The sequence below is a fragment of the Larimichthys crocea genome, chromosome XIII (assembly GCF_000972845.2).
Source record: "Larimichthys crocea isolate SSNF chromosome XIII, L_crocea_2.0, whole genome shotgun sequence".
Classification (NCBI taxonomy): domain Eukaryota; kingdom Metazoa; phylum Chordata; class Actinopteri; family Sciaenidae; genus Larimichthys; species Larimichthys crocea.
In genome coordinates, this window is record NC_040023.1 from 6,969,185 (window position 1) to 6,983,712 (window position 14,528).

Below are 14,528 nucleotides of genomic sequence, written 5' to 3' on the forward strand. Positions count from 1 at the left end.
CAACGGCATCTCCAGTGAGAGCAAAAGTATTTACTGTCAGACCGTTCTCACTCCCAGCTCATCATGTACTGCTGGTTTGTCAGGTACACTTCAAAATATGACACTGTAGGTACTGTAGGCGCCCATGCCATCCATGGAAACACAGGACTGTGTGAAACCAACGTACTCCAGTTACATCACGTATCTATCGTAGGACTGATTTGTAAAATTCACTAGCCTAATATTTGTTAAGATCAATCAATGAATTTATGTCAGTTTGCCTTTCATCACATGTAATTTGCTGGTTCGATGTGTGTACTGTCTGGTGTTTTATATTTGTGTGACTCATATGTGTTTACAATGAGCTTATGAAGATTTGGCACCATTATTAGTTACATATGAAACTGTGTTTCTCAGTCAAAGTGTCTTATGGGAACTCAGAGAGAGTTTTTACAGAGTATGAAGTGTTCCTTTACTTGGATCACCAAACAACTTCTCTCCTTACCACCCACCGGATAATGACATAATTGCCACATCTAGCCTCAGCAATAAATCCTGCTTGTTTTTTTTCTAATTTGTCTCTCCTGACTGACTGGCTGATGTTTCTGAGGTGATGCCTGTGAGAAAAAAAAAAAAAGCCACAGAACATTCCTCCGTGCAGGAGAGGATTACAACCCGTATTTACTTAAAAATTACAACATGAAGAGCCCCACCTGAGAAGGGCAAATCCTCTTACGAGTTATTCAAAGAATGCATACAAAAGCCCCAAACATAATCAGCTGAAAATACTGCCACAACACATGTTCACAGATGCAAAAACAGAGTTATTTTTACACACTGGCCCATGGCATTCTGTCCTGAGTCGTGAGTGCACTGAGTGTGTGTGTGTGTGTGTGTGTGTGTCGTCCTAGCTGAAATGAGAGCCAGTGTAGCAGTTGAACCCTCTGGCTTGTGACAGATCTCCTCAGCTCTCTTTGAGCTTGCATCTGATCTACACTTAGACACACGCAGTCAAAATTAACTTCATACTCCAGAAACGTGTTCACAAAAAATAAAGCGGGTGGACCTTTTTTTTATTAAATTAATTTCAATTATTTTGATGCACATACAGATCCCATGTTCAAGGATTCAAATGGGCGGGCTGCCATAACATTTATTGGAAACATGAAGCTCCCACAGGATGAATTATTTCCATTTTGGACACAGTTTAAGGAACAGTTGGACATTCTCTGGGAAACATGTTTATTTATTTCTGACAGACTGAGAATGGTATCAATCCTCTCATCTAACTCTGTGTCTGCTAAATATGAAGCGACAGCAAGCAGCTAGTTAGTTTAACTGAGCTTTAGAGGTGTTGCTAATTGGATTTTGTTGCCATTAAACAGAGTCAGACTAGCTGTTTCCCTCTTTTCCCAGGCTTTATGCTACGGAGAGTGGCATCAATCGTTTCTCTTTCCACCACGTTTCCCAAAAATGTCAGACTAAGCTTTTTAAAATTGCCAATTTCAGGTCAAATTATTAAATCTACATTTGTTTTTGCACCATTTCTGCATAATACAGTCCAAAATGTTCAAAAATAAACGCAGAAAAAGAGTTCCAACAGTTCAAGCAGTGTTTTTTTTTAACAAACAAGACAGAACATGTTATCACTGAGCTTTAAGTTTGGACAGATCCAGGTTAACTGTCTCCACCGGCTTCCAGTCTAAACTAGATCCTGACTCCCAGCTTCATAATTAACGCCCACATTTGAGAGTGGTATCCATCTTCTCATCTCACTCCCATAAAGTAAGCAAACACTGTATTTCTCAAAATGTTGATTCCTTCAACACTGACAAGTCTTGCTTGCAGCGCTTTGACTGTGTGCTACACAAGAGCTTATTTTAACTTGCTGAAATGATGATGATCTCTCTTGGCTCATAACTTATGTTTTTTTTAATATATATTTTTGTGTGAGAATTTCATATCACGGGGCGTGACCTAAAGCAGCCCCCTTGGAACAAATATTAAAGATGTGTAGATGTCTGCACAGTAGATGAATTTCCTTGTCTAGTCTGAGGCGTGTTGAAATAGAAACGAGACGTGTGTGTCTGTGTATGTGCGGGGGTGCTACTTCTATTTCTTGGTGATATTTATAGAGGAGCTGTTCTGGGTTTTACTTGGAAGCTTTTCTATAGTCCTACTGGGATTCCTCTGGTTGTCCCTGTCTAGTTAGAAGACTCTTTTTTTGGTCTTAACATGATTATGTATTGCAAAATCTAACTAGTAAGTTTTAAAATGTACCTCGCTGTGGACTGAAGTCACGACCACAGACATGATCAGGCCCTGCGTCCATCAGTTTGAGGGGAGAATAATCCTTTTCTGCATTGGACACTCATTTATTTGTCGATTTATTTCACTATGGTTACATGCGAATTTTTAAAATCTAGGACAGCAACAATATATACCAATACAAAAGAAGCTGTTAAACTTTTCATTTTAAGGGGAAACATGCTGAGACTAACTTGGCCGTTTTTGTTCTGACAACCACTTTCTGACAGCCAGGCAGGCAGGCCAGGCTGAATGGCTTTCAGTTTTTGCCTTTTGCCATTGTAAGCTTTGGATGTCAATAATGTATTAAAAAATACTTTCTGCTAACTCAGTGGTACTTCTGTAAAGCATTGTGTCGAGACAATAAGTTAGCGTTCCTTTGATCCTGTCAAGAGCTTACACTGCAGTTTCTTCTCCTTTGACAGGGTACGTATATGGTTCTGCACAAGCTCCATGGAAACACTTTGAGAAATCACGATGACAGTTTGACATGTAAAACCTTCCCCCGTGTAGATTTCTCACATCTATGATTAAATCAGTACTTTCCTTTAAGTATAATTTTGTTTCAGTGAAGAGACACTGAAGTTCCCTGGGCTGGAGTGACTATAATGTGATTTAATCGTCTCACTAATGCTATCATTGAAATACATGGGGGCTCATTGGCAATCAGCACGTCTCTCTGAGGCAGAAGAGACAATGACATACAAATTAAGAAATGAGGTGACGGCCTATTATCTCCAATCTTTAACTGTGCCATCCTTTAATAGATCAAACAGAGTGGTGAATATAAACTGTCCTTATTAATAGAAGGAAGAAACTATGTGTACTTTTTCAAATCATACAGGATGTTTCATGTGTGTGAACAATCTGGACAAACAAAACTTGTTTGTGAATTCTTTGGTCCAGACAGAGATACTTTCATATCTTTAGAAATATTGGATGGATTTCCATGGAGTTCATGGTCGCCAGGGGACGATCCTAAAATTGTCCTTGACCATGAGGTTGCCAGTTTTGGTTTTCAGTGGAATATTAACTGTTTAACTTGAACTGTTTGATGTCTGTCCATGAAACTTGGTACAGATATTCAATGTTCCCAGAGGTAAGAAAAATGATTGGGAACAAAAAGCAACAATGCTTCTTAAAAATCGGACATATTTTTATTATTGTTGCATCCTTGTCTCTCTCCCTATTTAAACCGAACTGGTCGCACAATAGCCGTCCACCGTTCAGCTCAAGGTTTCTGCCTCTTAAAGGAAGATTTTCCTTGCCACTGTTGCCAAGTGACTGCCAAGGGATCTCAACCTGCTCTGTTCTGTTATGATTTGGCGCTATATAGATATTGAATCGAGTCCTGATGACTTGATGTCCTCACTTTTTCTGTAGCACCACCACAGTCCTGAAAAGCAGTAGTAGTAGTTGTAGAAAAGTAATGTGAACTTGGCGTTCAGTGTCTTGCTCAAGGACCCTTCGATATGTGGGGTCAATGATCAAACCACCAACACTTTGATTAGTGGACGACCTGCTCTGCTAGGAGTCTTAGGATCTGTTTCAATGATCAGGGAGTGGCATGAAGACATTTTTAGACATAAATTTTTGTTATTCTGCAATCATACTGCAGCTGATATACACTGCAGACCTTTGCTCTAACCTCATTTAAACACTATGCTAATAATATCTCTTGTGAATGTCAAAGACATGTCTTGAAATCAAATAAACTCATACGGTCGGCGCTCCTAAAGAACACCACATGACACGTTGTATCACTATTATTGTCTGCCATCATTTTCTGACTTGTGTTTGTTTTGAGCCTCCACAGCTGGTGTGAGAGGAGCTTGACCGGATGGACGCTGGAACATAATGGCCTGGCTGTTCACCAAAAGCAAAAGAGTTTGAATGAAAGGAAAGAGGCTGTCGCAAAGACAGGAAACCAATCAGTCTGGAGGAAACACGCTGCAATGTTATCCTTGTTCTTTACAGAGACGCGGGGATAACATTACACAGTGTTTGTGGTCGTACTTGTATATTTTATTGTACTCCTTACAGTATAAGTCCTAAATCATTATGTCCATAATCTTAACATGTTGGTGCTGCCGGAGAGATTTAGTTATTTTGTGGTTTTATGTGTTTCACACCATTAAAGACAAACAGTATTGTTCAAAGCTGAGCTATATGGGTCAACCCTACCGTGGCGACACACATACTGTACACATTCAACATAAACACAGAGCCCAGAGGTGGAGTCTGTTGTCCTTTGACAGTTAGAAAGACCATAAGGAGGGTTGTCTTTCAGTGATCTACTAAAGGTTCTACCTTGAACTATGACTATTATGTGTTTAAAAAGGACATTTTATTTTGAAAGTAGTGCTGAAGAAAAGCTTGTGTAATGGCCAGAATGGAAACGGTTTATCCTCCAGGGAGCACGTATGTACTTGTTTGTATGTTTTGTTTTTTTGTGGAAATACACCAACACAACTGCAGACAGACAGTCTAAGGCATCCACCTCTACTATAAACTGTCCAGCTGGATCAGAGAGTGTGAGTACAAAAACCTTGTCTGCAATCCAGGAACACATAAAGGACTTCTGGGAGGTGGGGACCTGTAGTTGTAGTTGTAGTTCTGGTTGAATAAGCTGTAGAAATCAGCAAAAACTCTGAAAATTCTGAGGCTACGGGGAAGAAGCATATTATTATCATATTTCTAATTAGTTAATTTGTCTATTTTTCCCATTGTTCCACATGTAAACATGTATTTTATTTTGTCGTAGTTCTTTCTTGTGTTAGTTTTTATTTTTAAGACTTCCAGAAAATATTTTTTTCTCATACTTTTCATTGACAAAATGAAAAATGTTGGCAGTCAACAGTCTGGGGGCATTATAGTGTCACATCAGGAAAGCTCAAGAGGTCTGGGGACCATGATTATCCACAGCAATGTGGCTCATAATAGTTTAAACATCTTACTCCAGACCTAAACAAAAAAGTCATCTCTTTTTTTAATTATCTTCCTGTCATTTTTTTATTTTTTTTTAAAGATGTCTGAACAACTACTAGCCACGTTGCAATAAAATACAAAACGGATAATCATGGTCCCAAGAGGATCACAAATCTGCTGACATGTTTACTTTCTGTTTTCTTAGCTGTAATCTGCACACCACAAAGCATGTCTTAATAATGTATTAGCAGCTGTCTTCCTGTTCAGCCTGGATGAGGTCTAGACACAACACAACTAGACGCAGCCTCCAGGGAAGTTTGTTATACAACCATCTAGTTTCAAGCACAGCTACACCCAACTACCACCGCCTTGGGGCTGACTGCAGCATGTGTGTGTGTTGGAGAGGGAATGAGAGATACAGATTGTCAGCGTGTGCATGCCAGTGTACATGCTTGTACAGCACAAGTTAAGACGAGGTGAGGAGAAACACTGAACTCGGCAGAATGAAAAAATCCTCTGCTGTCAAAACAAATACTTTGTTCAGGCTTTGTCGGCTGACACCCGTCTTCTCTGCAGGATCCACCCAGTCTGCGATGATAGCGGAGGGGAAGGACTCACTCCGCCAGTGTTGGATTCCTGTGAAGGTCATGGAGAAGACATCATTGGAGTATAAATCAGGTCAAAGCCTTCAATCGCAGCCTGCAGGAGAGCGTGTGGTTAGTGGAACACAGCAGGCAGTAGGAGATGAGATTGGTCTCTCTCTGATGTGTGAAAAGAAGCTCAAATGTAAATCTTCAGCTACTGCGCCGATACATTAGGCCAGTATTGGCCTGGAAACTTATCTGTCCCTAACAGTTTCTACCTATGGAGGCCAACAAATGTTTTCTTCCCTTCCTTTTAAAAATTTCTTTTACTCATTTTGAGGTGCTTTTATTCGCTTTCATAATAATTCAATTACCAGCCAGTCTAGTTATTATGAAGATGCTAATATAATTCAAGTTCATAAGATAGAGAGCCGTTCATTTTGTGTGGGAATATTACAATTGAGAGAACGCACTGAACCCAAACGATCATAAAGTTCTTTGTATTTTATTTTTAGGAACTCATACTTTGTCGAAAGGTCTTCGCAACAATATAATATCTCCATAAATCATGAGCAAGATGAACAGGTGCAGAACAAATAATAGAACTAAAGGTCATAGAAACAACATTTTACTGAGGTTGAATAAAAAAATATTGTTGAATATGGCAAATTTACTGAGGTTGAATAAAAAAATATTGTTGAATATGGCAAAATAAACATGGATTTGAACGAACTTGAACTTCTCATCTGAGTTATTTTTGCACTTTTACTGTCCTGATCCTGTGATCCTGATCCAGAAAATATTGTTTATCGTCTGTAGATAACATTATAATGAAATCCAGATCTACTGTTCCTACTCCGATCCCGTGTTTTTCGCTTATTGCGGTTTTGCACGGTTTCTGAACAAATCAAATTTATTGCCCTTGAATGCACCGCAAATCACCTTCAGTGTCTCGCTCTCACACTGCCCAATCCAAATACTGCGAGAGCAACAGAGATGAAAAGGGCGAATGCATCGCTGTCAAAGTTTGTCTGTGGTGTAATCCAGACACATCGAGTCTATATCAAAGCATGTATCATTAATTAGCAGAGGTTTACTCTGTCTAATCAAAATCCTGGTTGGTTATTAATAAGTTTGTTTGAAGTCATCATTTTCTGCATTTCTTTAAACACATTTGAAATTTACAATACATCAAGTCTTCCTCAGCTCAGAATAAAACATCTGCATGCCCCTCTTGCCTGTGTAAGTTCTCAGAAAACCAGCATGACGCTTTAGACATGGGGGATCAGTGGCTAAAACTATCTACACGTGATTAATGATGTGAACGGTTGCACTGATGGAACATAATTCCTATAATATTGGAAATTATATGTTCAGATTTCTGAGTGGGCAGGATTTGTGATGCAGCTGCAGAGAGGTTTTTTTTAAAATAGGCCGTGTGAGCCTGAACATGTTTTAAAAGCGTTTCACTGACTGTTTAAATTTACCGCATTTGTTGAAGTAGCTCCAATAAAGTGTGCCACCATGTAATAAATCAATAATAAATCTAAATGTGGAATTATTTAATCTTTGAACACAGTTTCCCTCCAGCACGATATCTGTCAAACCTCACTCTGACCTTCAGCCTCGTGTCTGGCAGGCCGACGATGTTACAGTATCCTGTAAACCGTTCAAGAGCTCTCAGTGTGAGCCTGCTGCTGTTGGTGCAATATGTGTTAGACATAGTATGACTTCAGTGTATTATTACTGTATGGCCCGTGGGTGCTAAATCTTATCATGGACAGTAAAGGAGTTCAAATATGTCTGGAATTAATCAGCAGCTTGTTGACAGGTCACATGCAGCAGAAGAGCACTGACAGCAGCAGTGAAACATCCCCAACGAGACACACACACGTGTTATTAATAGCAATGACGGCACAGATTCAGTCAGCACAGGGTTGTGGGACAAAACAAGTCGTGTGAGGATGTCACCTTGGGCTTTGGGAGACTGTGATCAACATTTTTTTTACAATTGTCTGACATTTTATGGACGACACAACTAATAGATTATCAGCAAATGAATCAATAATGAAAATAATCATTACTTGCAGCCCAAAGAATTATAATTCCTTACTCTGAATTAACTTGGAGTTTAAATATATAAGCTATATATAAAAAACAAAAACAACAACAATATTTTTTATTTTTTTGGGCCACTTAGTGACATTTATCAGGGTTTTTTTCACTGAGATGGTCAGGCTGACCCAAAACAATAAAATAATGGAATGTAAAACCGAAACAATGAGCAGAAAGATGCTAAAATGTCAACATTGGTTATACTTTTTTTTTAATACTACTCTGTGGGTTAGTCACTAGTCATTTCTTAGTTTTCTGTTCACCCTAAGGTCACCATGGATCACCATGATCATTTATTGGCATGAAGATTTTCAACTGATACAGTCCTGTAGTAGATAAACATTTATTTCAAAACACTACATCAAGAGAACACGGATGTACAAATACTGTAAGCTTTAATACAAATGTGGAGGCTGAAGAGTTTTGTGACTTGATTTGGCGTTACTAAATCAAAGGTAAAACAGGTAAGGAACAGTGATTCAGGATAAGGATATGGGCATTCGTCATGGGCATTGTATGTTGTTTTGATGATGTCATATCTAACAGTTTGTAGCACAGTGATTAGAGTACAGCAAAAGAGGATGGTGAGGACGATAAATGATTCTTGGGTTACATAAAGGCCATAAAAGCATTACCCTTTGTCTCTGCTCAGGAGACAGCAAGACATTTTGAAAACAGCATGTCATGACTCAGACTGTCTCATTATCTAAATATCAGGGTTCATTTAATGGGAGCCAACAGTCTGCATCTACACAATCAAGCTGGTATCAAGCTAAATCGTGTAGACCAGTTGGTCCACGGTGTCACATTTTCAACACATGTAGAACGCCCTTTCAAAATAAAAGCTTGCTGAGGTTGCGGTTTGGTTGGATTTAGGCACCAAAGCTACTCGGTTAGGTTTAGGAAAAGTAAAAATAAAAAAATAAATATGTCAATGGTAATTTTTGGTTTCCAAGAACACCCAACAACAGGTTTCCTAGGTGAAAGTCCTGTGTTTGTTTGACTCATCCAACCACCCCAGCCTACGTCCATATGCTGACTTTGTCGCTCTTCATACTACGCTTGTCTGTTGCTTCCATGCCCGTACTGCCTTCATACACATGTGTGGTTTTCACATGTAGTTGAGTCAAAAGTGACACTGACATGGTACGCTAGTGGGTCAGGAGGTCAATAACACACCGGTGTGAGACTGAGTTGGTATAATATGAACCTTTTCTGGTAAGAATTACATTCATAGATTGTTTTGTCAAAGATTACAGACAAAATGTTTGAACATACTCAGTGAAAATATGGCACTGAATCATCCTAGCAGTCTTATATTGATGTTGATAAATACATAACAGCTCAGAAGAAGCATTTTTCTGAAATTAATTTCATGTTGGAGAGGATTGTGGGTTTTTCCAGAGCTGATAACATTGCCCAGTGAATGCAGTTTTGGTGTCTAGCAGTTTATTACTGGACTAAATATTGTCTTGGAGTGTTTGAGATTAGAACCTTTTTTCCAGCTGTATGTCATTATTTCATCCATATTTTGTCATTTTCTTGGGTTAAAAGTGAGATGCCACTGTTTGTTTATCGAGACTGTGCTCATGCATCACAGCGAGGATGGTATCCTTCATGTTGGGGTTGTTTTGGACTGATGTTTTGCAGATGGCAGATGTTTCTAATGTTTTCTAAAGCATGACATCATCCAAACAATTTTTTTCGTGCGCCTGGGAACAATCACTGCACAGAAATAAGTCAGCGATAAGATGTCAGATAGTACGGGCTGTAGTTTAGGGCAGATCTCTAGGTGGTGGTGCTGCTGCTGTTGGTGGTGGTGGCTCTCAGGAGGCAGGACACAGCGGGAGATCTTATGTCTGTGCGCCCCACTGTGTGCTCCTCCACCTGCTCTGACGGTTAAAGCAGACAGAGATTTATCTCCGTTCAGCTGTTGCTCACCAGGAGAGGAACGACTATACTATGCTGCTTAACTCCCCCCCTCCCTCCTCATCCATATCCCCCAACAGCACTTCCCCAAGAGAGACTCTACAAGTAGGTCAGATGTGTTTACATGCTTCATGTTCTCTGATAGAATATGCTGTTTGGCATTTTAGGCACATTGTTACTGTCACATAACATGACAGACCCTGATGGAGTCGATCGCTGTTCTCCGTAGTGATGAGGGTAGCATCAGCTGTTCTGAATCTGAAGCTATTTGTTTTGATGTTTTTACTTCTTAAAATGAATGTGCTGGTGGTTTATTCCAAGAAATGATGCATGCAGTCTGTTTGAACGCTTGCATTGACTGCACATAGTGTACAGTATAGACATGTTGTGTGTGTGTGTGTGTGTGGACATCATACTTGTAGCTATGACCTTGGTTGCCTCAACTATAACCACTGTCTACTCTCCCTGATGCTTATGTGGTTGGGGGTTTGGCGCTCTCACTTCTGTGGTGTTTGTTCGATTCCTGGTCAGGGAGCAGTGTTTCAGGTCGGCAGTAGCTCAGTCTGTAGGGTATGGAACGGATGGACGAAGCTTTGCAGAGTGATAGATGGAGAGTTCACCTCCTCCCTTGAGCAAAGTATCAAACTCCTAACTGCTCCCAGGACGCTGCTATGTGTGGCTGCCCATCACTCCACCTCTCTCCACATTTGCATGTCTATGATCCCTTTGTGTGTGTGTGGTTGTATCTCGGGGCCGTTGCATGTAAATGGAAAAAAGAATTTCCCCTTGAGGGGTCAATAAAGTTTCTATTCTATTCTCTCTATAACTGCTTATTGCAGGGGGATAAAACCAATCCCATCTGACGGTGGACGAGTGGCGGGCTACACACTGGACAGGTGAGACAAAATCAGGTCACCATTGACATTTTCAGGATTTAACCACGACTGATCTTTCCCAATCTTTTAATCAATTACTTTAAGTTGCTAACATGACCATAAAAAAAACATTCTTCATACTTTAGTTGATGTAAAATAAAAGGAAATATGTTCTCACACACATTAAAAACCTGTTGTGTCGATGAAAGATATAATCTGGGCAGTATTACAGCATGTAAGTGGGTAAGAGGGTGAGCTGAACGTATAAAAATCAGTGCAACAATGAAACAAGTTTGAATATCTGAAGTGACATTGTATAAAGAACCATGCGTGATGAGCTTTTACAGTATTTTGAAGGTCAAATCTTGCTTATGCCGACACTGCCATCCATCTCTGCTCGCACACAAACATTTCCTGTTATACTTAGTTACAGGCCTTAAAATCAAACTAAATCTTTTTGGGTCACCCCTTTACTTGACTTATTTCACTTAGATTTAAAGTCTTGCCTCCTCTGTGAGCTTCATCCCACACTTCTAGACACGATGAGAGGAGCTGTCATCACTTTGAAGATCGCAGGCTGTTGCCTGTGGTTAGCACATCCGCCGTGGAGTGAATAGAGATCTGGATGGGATAGTGAGTGAGCAACAGGAGGGGGGGTGAGTTAAAAAACAGCCAAGAGACAATATGTTACATCTAAGGGAGGCTGAGAGAAGTTCTAAGCAGTTGTTTCTGCAGCAAAGTCAAATTCAAAACTTCATAATAAACTCATATGAAATTCTTCTTCAGTGCCCCGAGGCAATGTCTGATCCTGAAAGCGATGTTGTATTTTCTGTAACTATTGCATTCAAAGTCTGCTGGCTTTATCTTTTGGTGTGTGTGTGTGTGAGAGAGAGAGTGTGGAGAAGGAGCTTATCAGAAGAACATGTCAGAGACACTTATGTGAAGGATTTGACGATTATTTATACGACTCGATTTGGCTCTGCTCTTTGAGGGAAGTATGAAAGAATCTGAGCGGCATCAAGGAATCTGCACGAACAACTAATCCTCCTCTTAATAAACACATATGATGATAAACGATGGCCCATTCAGACATAATGTGATTTTGCGCCATGCTTGTGGCGTCCCACGTTTGCTCCATGCGGCAAAAAAGAAGTCATGGTGCGTTCGGTCTGAATCGGCCAAAAGCCAGAGATGAACTTCAGAGCTCTGTCTCAATTTATGTTATGCTCCTTACTTTTCATTTACTTTTCTCATAATGTTGCAACAGTAAATCTGGAAAAGGAACATTATCTTTGGCGCCAAACTCAGTAGATAGAAAGATCCCTGCAGAGTGTACACAGATAGTGTAGTGTCATACTTCTTTTGATATTCATACCAGAGTCTAGACACTCATACTGTGTAGGCTTAAAGGATCTGTTCATTTAAATTATACAGAAAAAAGATTTTGTCTCTGAACTGTATTGATTTATTGAAAAAAATGCATTTGGTTCATCATATGAGGACATTTACATAATCATAATAATGACATTTCTGTAATGAGACCAGCTATTGTTTGGATGTGTGACACAAAAGTCTATACATGAATCATACAATCATCTTTCCAGCAACCAATTCAAAAATATATACATGTATACGGTGTAAAAATAAAACGATTTTTATGTCAGTAAATGATCCCACTGCAGCAACTTGATTGATATGTCTGGGGCAGCTCACTGTACATACTTTAGGGTCAGTTACCATTAGATCCCGGGATCATGTTGGATGATTTTAATAAAGGTTTTTCTCCTCGCTTTGAGATATCTGACTCAGGCGGTCAACTGTTGACATTTTGGATTCACATTCCATGAAAGATAGACTCATAAAAACTTTTGACGGTACATTCTGCAGATGACACTGGAAAGAAATGTTTAATTTTTTAAATGTTTTTAAATCCCACAAACAGAATTCTACATAACTCCACTCTATTAGCAGCTATCTCAGAGCCAGATATATCAAAACCTGGACAATATCTCTGTATGCACATCATGCCAAAGTTTCCTCAAACTTCCAGACCAAGTGAAAGCAGTTCTCTGGTTTGCGGCTAAACTCAAACCCTCACTCAGATTAATCTGATTATGGTCTAAATGGCCACCGAAACTATGTCAACTATAAACCAAAGGCAGCTGTGTTTATGTCCTTAAACTGGGATATTTTCTCACCACAGCAGTGAACCACTGACATTATTACAGTTGGTTACTGTGACCTGCTGGGACTGAGGCCGGGTCAGAGGGCAGGCTGGGGGTCTTAGATCTGTGGTGGAAGATGTTTGGCATTGCTGTTATGTGAGAAATATCCAGTAAACAAACAAGAATCCGATCCAGAGTTTGGAGAATTATCTTCAAGGGATGAGCTCATGGATACATCGATTAAATCTGGTTTTAACCAACAGCTTGTACCTTAAATTCAAATTTGTATGAAATTTAATGGTATTTTGATATTTTGGATGGATTCTGCTGCAGTTTTTGTTCTAAGCCAAAATAAGAACATCAATAATTCTCATCAGTTCATCCATTTTCTTCCACTTATCCGGGGTCAGGTCACAGGTGACAGCAGGTTCAGCAAGGTATTCCAGACATCTCTCTCCCCAGCAACGCATTCCAGCTCCTCATGGGGATCCCGAGGAACTCCCAGGCTAGATGGGCTATGTAGGTCCCTACAGAGGGTTCTGGGTCTGCCCTCAAGGCTTTTCCAGTTGGACTTACCTGGAACACCTCCAAAGGAAGACGCCTGAACCACCTCAGCTGGCGCCTTTCAACACCAAGGAGTAGCGGGTCTACTCCGAGCTCCCTCCGGATGTCTGACCTCCTCATCCTACCTCTAAGGCCGAGGAAGCTCATTTCGCCTACTTGTATCCACGATCTCATTCGTTTGGTCACTACACAAAGTTCACGACCATACTTAGGTGAGTAGATGAACTGGAAAATGGAGAGTTTTGCCTTCTGGCTCAGCTCCCTCTTCACCACAACAGCTCAGTACACCAACCCGTCCATCTCAAGCTCCATTTTCCAATAACTCTTTGTTTTATTGCTTTTTAATTCAACTGTATTTGTGACCCATTTGTCAAGATTTATGTCTTTATTAGGGACTATTGCGCTAACACCAGCCTCATTTTCCATTTTAATAAAAGACAAAACACTTGTCAGCTGAAGATGATCACTGCAGAATGGATTGTAATTCAACATACTGTATTGCGACACCACTTCCTTTAGAGTAAATGTTGCTCCCTTTTGGCTGCCAATCACTGATCAGATGTGTATGTTGAACGAATTATATACTTAGCAGAGCCAAAGTGAGATGTGTGGGCTGAAGCCAACAACAGGGCCAAGGACAGACAGTGAGGCATCATACAGACGTGTCATCTTCTTTTGCTGAGGGGTGGAGAATAACCTGATTCTGGTCGGCGCTTCAGTCAACGAGAGACACTAAATTAAGGGATTACAACACACACACACACACACACACACACATAAAAAAAATCAAATGTGTCCTTTCTTCAAGAGTGCTTTTAATCTCAGCATATGCGAACAGTAATACAGAGTGCACAATGAAGCTTTATTCACTAATCTAAATCAGTCAAACCATAGAACAATTTGATTAAATAGAGCTATAAAACTTCCCCACTTACCGAGAGCATAAACACATTCTGTCCTCCCCCCAAAAAAAGCCACAGCCTAACACCATCCACCCACTCAACATTCCCTTGCAACACTTCCATAGATATGTTTTCAGGGCCACCCTGACTGTGCTAAACACATGGCCCATACACTGCAGC